General features: G+C 35.1%; 1 non-coding gene across 1 annotated transcript; it reads right to left on the bottom strand.

Annotated features, from left to right (window-relative positions):
* Nucleotides 1-7,069: 7,069 nt before the first annotated feature.
* Nucleotides 7,070-7,142, bottom strand: Trnav-cac (transfer RNA valine (anticodon CAC)). The gene has a single exon. It is a non-coding gene; the product is annotated as a tRNA-Val (tRNA).
* Between the last annotated feature and the right edge of the window lie 3,956 nt (nt 7,143-11,098).

Genomic DNA, 11,098 nt, shown 5'->3' on the forward strand with positions numbered 1-11,098 from the left:
AAGGAATTATTTATTATATTATCCCCGTATTTCTACGGGAACGGGAACCACGCGGTTGAAACCGCGCGTTGTCAGCTAGTCATCAATATTTTCAGTACAGTTTATAGTAACTGGATATAGCGTGGCTTGTTACATCATAACCTCATAAATATTTTGTCTAACTCTTAACTCTGTCATTTTATTTATCCATCACCTTCGCCGTTTTACCACAGGACAGCTAGGCATCCCAGAGATCTGCACCGCTATATCGTCAATATTCCTCGGACGCGTACTAAGAGGTTTAGTTCCTCTTTCCTTAAACGCACTGCAAATATGTGGAATGCTCTTCCAGGATTCGTTTTCCACACCACCTACAATATGGGTATCTTCAAGTCAAGATTGAATAGGCATCTTCTAGGCAAGTGAGTTCCACCATAGGCTGCATCATCGCTTACCATCAGGCGTGTTTGCAGCTAAGCGTTTGCTTATACAAAAAAAAGAAAAAAATTAAGTAACCGGTTTTAAACGTCTTCAAACTGATCAGTAAATAAAATATAGATAAGTTGTTATTTTTCCTGCATCTTGGTGCAATACGATCAGCAGATATATGACATAAGTAAGTTGTTATTTTTCGTACTATTTAGTGCTGTACGATAGGAGAGTTGTTATGTTTCCTGCTATTTGATGGAGTATAAGCCTCCGTCGCGCAGTGGTATGCGCGGTGGATTTTCAAGACGGAAGTCCTAGGTTCGATCTCCGGCTGATTTTCTTAATTCTTGGTTTTCTTATTGTAGGTTTCCTTAATTGGTCTAGGTTTAGCTGATGGAATGCTTCGGGAAGGATGGTCATGTAGAAACCGAGAGAAGCTTGAATTTTTATACTCCTCCTAACAAGTTACTATCTTAGATTGCATCAACACTTACCATTAGATAATATTATAAATCAAGAGCCAATTCTAGTGCTATTTGGTACAGTATTTGAACCAACGTTGGATCAGAAAATAGTATACAAATGCAATGTGACATCGTGATCGGCAATTATGCATTGTCTACCGTTGGGCAATTGTTCTATCTACTGGACCAACGTTGGGTCAGAACATCGAGTATTACAATGACAATAAACGTATTATTAGGTACCTACGTAACCGCACGCCCCTTCCCGCGGTGTATAGGATAGAATTAGCCGAAATTAGCCATCGCCCTGCCACATCCTTGTTTGCTCTGTTGCTATGCTCCACGTATATGCAAATAAAAGAGATAAAACGACATTTTATTTGACACATTTTATGCGGCGATCACGACTCTTGGCCTAGCTTTGCTAGTTGTAGTCACCTATAGGTAACGCATGTGGGTGTATAGGTAATTATTACCTATACACCTACTTGGTAGGTATTAGGTATACTATACAAAATAAATAAGTGTGAAAATGCGATGTTTCTCGTCCGTCAGTTGTTCTGAAATAGTTTTTAATAATAAATCTATTAATAAAACACAATAAATCAATTTATTCATAGTAATTGCAATGAATTACAACAGCCTTTTATAGACTGCATAATTAATATCATATAACTAAGTAACAAAGCATAAAAATACTTTGATACTTAGTTATAAGACATTATATTTTCTTTTCAAATACTTCTTCCACGCTCTTTTTCCTCGAAAGTTTTTAGTGTTAATTAATTTTGTATTTTTTCAGCACTGATAAAATCAATTTACTGTCATATGCAGTTCTTACAATATAGATTTTTAGCTAACAAAATTGAAGTACACAATATTAAACTAAAGCTACAATTAAACTACATTTTTTTTGTAAGTTTATAATAGTGTTTTGTATATTTTGTATGTATAACATTGTTAAAAATTAAAAAAAAAGGAGGAATAAATAAATGATAGTAGTTATTGGTAACAATATTTCTACTGTATCCGACCAGGTTACAGTTAAAATGTCAATTATAAGACGAATCATCTTAAATTCTTGTTAACTTTGTGGTACGAATTATACTATTAAACCAGTTAGAAAATTTATGTTTGTCCCTGTGTTGTGTAACTGTAAAGTATGCAATAGTTGACAGAAAAAACGACGTGATCGCATAGAAAAGTATGCGCTGATCAAATATTGTTAATAAATATTAATCTTCGGTGTTTGCATGTACTCGCCAGAGCGGTGCATTGCGACATCACATTCAGGAAATGACTCTATCGCGGGTCGCTGCCTCGGTCCACCCTCACACAGATATAGAGAGGCGACATGATTTATCGCTTCATTTAGTTATTGAATATTGCAATGACTGAAATTATTGAAAAAGTATATTATTATTCTACAAAATACATATTTATTAATTATTAATAGGTACTAGGACTACGTGACTTCCACAAGAAAACTTGTGTACTTTCATTGGACGAGTGTGTTGTCGCTGTCAAAAAGTTGCTCCATTACGTCCGTTGACCTTAAGAGGTCAATTGTGAACTGAACTGACCATTCTCTGTTTAATAAATACCAAAGATGATACAACATAGACGATAATTTTGTTTTATGTCAAAGAATAGCCGAGCGTCATCGCCAGAGCGTACTAAGTGAAGTTAAAACGAGCATATAGTCTGGCAAGTTCGTTGATGATACTCCCATGATGTGTGGGCGCGGGTGTGAAATCGTGCGTGTAGGGTAGTGAGGTGCATCAATCGTGGGTTTTTCATTCATCGCTATCGCATCGCACGCCCCCCGGCCCGCGCGGACCATCGGGAATGTTACGAACGAAGTTGCCAAAAAAATATAGGTAGGTAAGTATATGTCATAATCTTATTTTCAGGTGTAGTTAATTTGTTAACACATGCTCATCCTAACCAAACGTCAAAATTCATCAATGAAATATTAAAGATATACCTAAGTATAGTATTTGTCATTGAACCAAAGATCATGTCAAATTACACGTCTAGCTGTTTTTAGCCATTTCAGTGAATGCCGGGATTTAATGAACGGCATATGCGTTGCTGGGAAATTCAGTCAGTTATATTCTATATATCACATAGGTACATTCAGATTAATCAATAATATACAGATGGAGCGTACGGAACACAACGTTGTCGAGCCGCTCCAAATACGAAATTTAAAGTAATACATTCTGGAGTCAGTACGACACGAACCGTCGCATCAGTAATAGGGATGATGACAGTTTTTTAAATTGTATATAAATTAAGAGTATACTAATAGTAAAGCAATTTTGTAAAAGGAACAGGGTATCTGCGATCATTACTTTCGGAGCTACAGGGATTTAAAGGGTCAGATTTGCGGCGCTGCCGCGGATCCCTGAAAAACGCCCCATACAAAATGGCTCGAAAAAATGACGTCATAGGCAATGTAATGATCGTTAGATTTGTATGCGCGTTCAAACAAAATTACTAATATCTTTGTTATTTGTGCGTTTATCTTTATAGTTCATATATTAAAAAATGTCACATTTAATGTAAGGAAGCTAAAACTGTATGAATTTTCATCTAATTATGATAAAAAAAATTTAGTAGTTTTTGAAATTTTATAATCTCATTTATTTTGCAAATATCCAGACAATCTTTGCTTTTTATATATAAATTAGTTAACATTGACCCTATTTACCCGAATGTATCATAAAAATCAATATATTCAAACCTAGTCATCATCCCCATTTTCAATATTACTCAAGAAAAACGGCGTCTTATGTTTTTAAGTATTTTAAAACTGTTCACAAAAACTAAAGAAATAAGATTGAGTATTTTTTTATTGCTAATTATTGATTATTAAAATTTACGTAATTGTTGTTAGTGTTAAATTTTCGAAATACAAATTATGAAAAAAGTTATAAGCGGTTGTCAAGGAGACGCGTGACGTTTGTTTTTTATGGGTTTCACCGGCTTCAGTACGTTGCTTGTAAATACTCACTCTGGTTACACTGTGGGTACATTTATGTAAAAAAAATCGTGTAAAAAATATTTGTCACTTCCACGCAAACTACGAGTACATCAATGTATAGTAGTTCCATAGAGCATAGCCCGTGATGAAGCTACTCGCGCGCGTCAAAACTATTTACGCATTAGCATCTCCCGGCAGTGTTGGGTTCGATTTTTCATTTCATACCGATAATCACACATCAAACATCGAGTGTACATATTGACGGTTCAATTATTCACGTGTAGTAGTAAGACTTTTGGTTCTATGAACGTGGGCAGATTTACTTGGCAACAATTCACATAGATAATGGATAGGTTTGTTTGAAGTGAATCAGCCATCTCATCTCACTTGATGTTATGTGACAATGATAATTTTATACTATAGATCGGTTATGTCCCTACAAAATCACCGCAAAAAGTGATCCGGCTACAATACTGAGCGCACACATGCACAATTTTGTCATTAATTCCATATATATCATATATATATATATATATATATATATATATACATATATATATCATTTTTTGACCACACAACTTGACATTGTAGATGATATTTAGGTATTATTTCTTTAAATAACGTTTGTTGTTGACCAGAACTAACATTGAGTTGACTATAAGTTTCCTCTTTCGAGCGCCTCATTTATCATGCGCTAGTAACACATCTCACAGTATTTTTTTTTTAAAGAATTTTTGCCATATCTTTTGTAATATGACCAACATTCCCATTCCCCTCCAATTAGTCGGGAAAGACTGTGCTAGGAGTGAGTACGACAATAGACCAACAGGGCGGGGATGGAACCACCACCCCTCGGTGATGAGTCCAACCTCTCTTACCGTTGAGTTATTGAGGCTTTGAGGTATTGATTATTGATTTGAGGTATTTAATATCATTGTTATGTGATAATACAGATATACTTGGAGGAAGTAGATGATTTTTTTATGGCCTCCGTGGCGCAGTGATATGCGCAGTGGACTTACAGGACGGAGGTCCTGTTAGATCCCCGGCTGGGCAGATTTAGGTTTTCTTAATTGGTCCAGGGCTGGTGGAAGGCTTCGGCCGTGGCTAGCTAAAAAGCTTGGCGGTTACTACGGATCTACTAAACCGATTTCAAAAAATCTTTTACCAATAGAAAGCTACGTTATTTGTGAGTGTCGTAGGCTATATTTTATCCATAAGAAACGGGAACTATGCGGAACTGTTGGACATCTGCTAATTAGTTCTATAAGACGTAACTAACTGCGTCAATCAATCACACAAGTCACATTCATGGTATACAGATTCCCTATGTCTCCATCATTCGGCCATAGTTTAGGACCCCAGGACTCTTGACTTCGCGATGCCACAAATTGGTAACATACGAGTAACTCCTTTACGAATAAAGATACGATTAATTATTATTTTATTAACTGTAAAGAGATCCGCGTAAAATCCCATCGAAAACAGATCAATTGTTCTTGAGAAAACCGCAGACGGGAATCGACCATGTTACTTTCGATTGCCTTAACACAGCACAACGTACGTTGAAAGCTGTCAGCAATTATCATCGCATTATCAACATGGTGATTCCATTTTGAAGGATTACAATATTACATTTTGGGAGTCGAAAACACTAAATGGACATGAGACATTTATCCTGCCAGAAATCGTTAAACTTGATATTCGAAATACTTCACGTCACAATGCATTATATTGGTGGAAAAATGCCTCTGATTGCCGACGACTCGTGACTGCATCGATGTTTTTTTCTTTTACGTAATTAGGTAACCATAAAAGATATTCACCTAAAGGAAAAGCCGGTTATTGGGAACATAATAATTTGGACGTAATTTGACTTGTACTCTTTTCGGTTGGCGTAAGACTTGGTGCTTAGTTCTACAGATAAATTTATAAAAAAATAAGTAAACCTTGGCCGATTTTGTTGTGGGCTCTTCTCGGACCAAGGCGCATTTGGATCCTCGTAATTTTAATTTTAAGTTTTCGACTATTTACCACCATTAAATGATGACATAACTTGCCATTACAAAAGTGCTTGTAAACTAAGCCTAATGGAAATAAGTGAATTTTGAATTTTGAACTCGTATATCACTAAGGCTATCACTAAGGCCATAGTTAAGGATAAAGGCCATAGTCGAAGTGATAGCCCAGTGGATATGACCTCTGCCTCCGATTCCGGAGGGTGTGGGTTCGAATCCGGTCCGGGGCATGCACCTCCAACTTTTCAGTTGTGTGCAGCTAAAAATTAAATATCACGTGTCTCAATCGGTGAAGGAAAACATCGTGAGGAAACCTGCATACCAGAGAATTATCTTCATTCTCTGCGTGTGTGAAGTCTGCCAATCCGCATTGGGCCAGCGTGGTGCACTATTGGCCTCACCCTTCTGAGAGGAGAATCGAGCTCAACAGTGAGCCGAATATGGGTTGATGACGACGAGGTATCTCGCCGTATACCATCGATTCCCTAAGTGATCCAGGTAGTTCCCCAGGGGTCTACGAAGACTCGGCAGGGGTCTATGTAGATGTGACATAAATCGTCTGCAATGAAAATTTCCATAGGTGAATCTAATCCCATTTTGAAAATTAGAAAGTGGTCTATGAGAAAAAAAAGTTTGGGAACTTTTGGTGTACTGATTCTAACGGGCGGAACAACAATTCTACTAATGACTACGTACCTATTTATTACCGGACTATTTTATTTTTCATTCTTTACAAGTTAGCCCTTGACTACAACCTCACCTGATGGTAAGTGATGATGCAGTCTAAGATGGAAGTGAGCTAACTTGTTAGAAGGAGGATGAAAATCCACACTCCTTTCGGTTTCTACACGACATCGTACCGGAACGCTAAATCGCTTGGCGGTACGTCTTTGCCGGTAGAGTGGTAACTAGCCAGACTTGGACCAATTAAGAAAATCTCAATCTGCCCAGCTGGGGATCGAACCCAGAACATCCGTTTTGTAAATCCACTGCGCCACGAAGGCTGTCAAAAAACGTGAGACTACAAAAGGAAGGGTAATGATTACTTGAAGTTGCAGTGATTTTTTTTATTTGTATGATTATTTAACATGATTATTTCAACGAAATAACTTTATAATAAACAAGCAATTTTTTTTTAAATGTATGTTGTATAGAAAAAAATTGCTAATTAGACATAAAAACAAAAAAAATGTTTCCGCCCGGGATCGAACCGGGGACCTTGTGCGTGTGAAGCACACGTGATAACCGCTACACTACGGAAACTTGAAGACAATTAGTGAAATGAACAATAATAACCTAATCTTTTCTACAGCAATTATAATTACTTACATAATATTATAAAAATAAATAAACTAATTAAACAAATAAAACAACCCGATTGCATAAAATATAAAAAAAAACTGAAAAGAAAAAAAACAAGCTCAGTCCAGAAGTGTAGAAAGCAATTAGAAAACAGTCGGGAATATTATTTTTATGACAATATTATATAATGTTTGTAGCTATTTATATTTTATTATTTTTTAACCGACTTCCAAAAAGGAGGAGGTTCTACGTTCGGCTGTATGTATTTTTTTTTTTTTTTTTTATGTATGTCCAGCGATAATTCCGTCAATTATGGACCGATTTTAAAAATTCTTTTTTTGTTTTGAAGGGTTTACAGGGTGGTCCCATTTTTTTCATGTCAGGATCTGATGATGGCACCCTGGAGAAATTGAGGGGAACTTTCGAAAGTTGTAGAGACAGCTAGTGCGTTTGTTAGTGTTTTCATAAGGTATTTTAAACCACTAAAACTTTATGAAGGTTTGGAGTTGGTCTGATGATGGAGCCGAAATACAGACGATGGAACTCGTCAAGGATTTACAGCAGTCACCTTTTGTTTGGGCTTGATTAATTTGTATTCATGAGTACTTTCCACCTATATGGGTTGTGACTGTATTAAGGGTCTGGTGATGAAGACGAGGGACAGTGAAGAGAACTCCTCGACAATTCACAGTAGCTACCTTGTGTTTGGACTTGATAAAATTGTATTGATGAGAACTTTCCACCTAGATGGATTGTGACTGTATTAAGGGTCTGGTGGTGAAGACGAGGGACAGTGAAGAGAACTCCTCGACGGTTCACAGTAGCTACCTTGTGTTTGGACTTGATAAATTTGTATTGATAAGAACTTTCCACTTAGATTGGTTGTGACTGTACACACGCAGTAGGTATGCTAACACTAAAAATAAAAAAATAAAAATTTTAATAAAAAAAATTCAACCGACTTCCAACTCAAAAAATAACTTTAACTAAAAAGCAAAAAATAACATCCTACCTATGTGCTACCTTCTGATCAGTTTGAAGGCGGTGCCAAGCCAGTGTCGTGTTTTAATTAAAGCTGTTTCTGAAAGAACCACAGAAATTTTGTAGTTTAAACGTGTTTAATTAAAACATCACTGGCTTGGCACCGCCTTCAAACTGATCAGAAGGTAGCACATAGGTAGGATGTTATTTTTTGCTTTTTAGTTAAAGTTATTTTTTGAGTTGGAAGTCGGTTGAATTTTTTTTATTAAAATTTTTATTCATAATTATTATTTCAAACAAATAAATAATTACTAAGCATGATAAAATATTATGTTTTTGTAAAGTGCTGAAGGTCAGGACGTCACAGTTTTTTAGACCAGTAGGTTACGGTAGGGTAGGTATTATAGGTGTTATTAGGGTAGGTAGTAGTATGCGCATTATCATCTGAGTCGTCCGGTCATAAAAGTCAAAAAAGATAGGAATGTGCAGCGCGCCTACCTGCGCACCCTAATTATCGATAAACGGCTACCTGCGCACGTGCTAATGATGAGTCAATAATGATTTGGACGATTCTGATTGGTCGGTTTCTAATGTAATTGCATTGCGTATTTTTTTTGCTATAAATGTGTTTACTGCAATTAAATAAATACATTCATGTGTTACTCGTTGCGCACTATGGATACTAATATATAATAAATTTGGCAGAAGACGAAGATTCTGATGATGAAGACTCAGATGAAGATTAATTTTATTTAGTTAATAATTATATAATATGAAATATGTATTATATTAAATCAAATATTGTTAATTTTTTTAATTTTGTGAACAAGATACGATAATAAACTTTACTTATCGATAATATGTCTTTCATTGTTACACCCTTCACTAGACGGCTCCATAAGACCCATAAGTGCAAGCGAGATAGATATAGAGAAATGATTTATGGCCCTAAGACTCAGTTGTTAATGCTATTAGTATAGTTTCTCTAAGATAAGTCATTGTGTAAAAAGGACAATGGTCTATTTCCAAACAAATTTTTGCTGACATTTTTTTCAAGCGTCTATGAATGAAAAAAATGTAAAATGATAGATAATTATTTTCTTAACAATTTATTCTTATGGTTTAATATTATGTGAAGTCTGGAATTCGAGATATTTATGTTTGAAGTTTTAGAGGTTATGTTTTGTCAACAACGAATAGAGACCTACTTTTTAAATTGAAGTCTTAAGTATTCCATGATTATGAAGCCGGGTATTTGGGTTCGATCGAAGAACATAAAAAGTAGGTTTGATCCCCATTTTTCTCTTAGACATGGATAATATACATACTTTATAAAATTGAACCTTCCTAATTAAATCTAAAAACCAACGTGGAATTTAATACAATAGTGTTTTAAGTCAGTAGTTTAGCGGGAGAATCGGTGTCCATAAACATAAGCGGTCGTTAAAAAAGAATGTAGGTACAGAAAATCATTTGATAAGTATCGGAAAAATGCAACAAGATTTACAAGACGCTTAAGTACGCAAACAACGAAATTACGACGCGATGTGACAACTGACTGACAGTTCACAGTTGAATTGTTAGTGCATGACTTGTCATAGGAACACGTAAAAGTATCGATACTTTATAGTATCGATTAAAGATTATCGATCTCCTTTCGATACTGTTATTTTTGTAATCAATAAGTAATCTTCAGGAAATTACTTACTATTTTTACTTACGTTTTACCTTTATTTAAAATCATGTCGAACATACTTAAACAATAAATACGTTTGTAAACACTTGTTCCTTTCCTTTGATTATTAAAATATATCATATGGCTTACTGTTGGTAATAATTGTTATTAACATGTTTGACTATTATATTTTGTTTATTTTATTACTTAAATGTAAAATGCCGCCAAGTAAGAGTGAACTTTAGCAGTATTTTGTCATGATTAGAAATAAGTAATTTAAATTAAATAGGTGTACCTATTGCATTTAAATTAATTACTATTACTTGTTTGAAAATCAAAATATTTTATATATATTTCAAAATAATTATACTAATTCGTCATAAATATTAGTTTATGTTTGTTCTACTGAAATTAAACTAATGTCATAGAATACGTGTAGTTCAATGACGATATTTTATTCGATTCGATACTAGCTTTTCAGTATCGTGCGCGTCCCTAGTTGTCCGATATATGCAATATTCGTATAAATAGTATGGTTGCCATACTCAATTATTTAAATGTAATTGATGTGAATATATTTTAGTTTTTGGACTTAATTGGACCTTTTTCTCTGTTTCAAAAAATTAAATAAATTATTTTCTACAAACTGTAATAGTTTACATTAGTAGACGCTTATGAATTCTATCAACATTCACCAGACCATTGTCCTTTATAAACATGTGATTGCATAAAACGTCAAACAGGATTGACAATGACAATACAACGAGTGGGATTTGAACCTAGGACCTCACGCGTCAGTTCCTTAAGCCGTTAAGCTCATGCGGCTTTAACGGAATTTGCGCAATAGACAATAGCATTGTGTAAGAATGGCGGGTAAATTATGTCGTCAGTAAAATGTCACATGTCAGAGCCAAGTTGACATTTCAATGACAGGTCGCTTTAGGCCAGTTACTGGGCTGTGCTGTGGAATTTAGCACGATTTCCTTTACTTAGTCATTGAATGGACACCGTACTTCATATTGGACAAAAGGCCTGTACTGGTCAGACATTCCTGATTTTATAAAAGCTGAAAGTTTGTGAGGTTATGCTCCTACCTTAGGTAAGTATGGTCAAGTCGAATACATCAAAAAATCATATTTTATACTTATATAGATAAGTGATCTGGACCATAGGTAAGTATGGTCAAGTAACATACATTAAAATATTACGTTTTATACTTGAGGATTAGTGATCTGGACCATAGGTAAGTATTGGTAAGTAG

The sequence above is a fragment of the Bicyclus anynana genome, chromosome 15, assembly GCF_947172395.1.
Source record: "Bicyclus anynana chromosome 15, ilBicAnyn1.1, whole genome shotgun sequence".
Taxonomy (NCBI): Eukaryota; Metazoa; Arthropoda; class Insecta; order Lepidoptera; family Nymphalidae; genus Bicyclus; species Bicyclus anynana.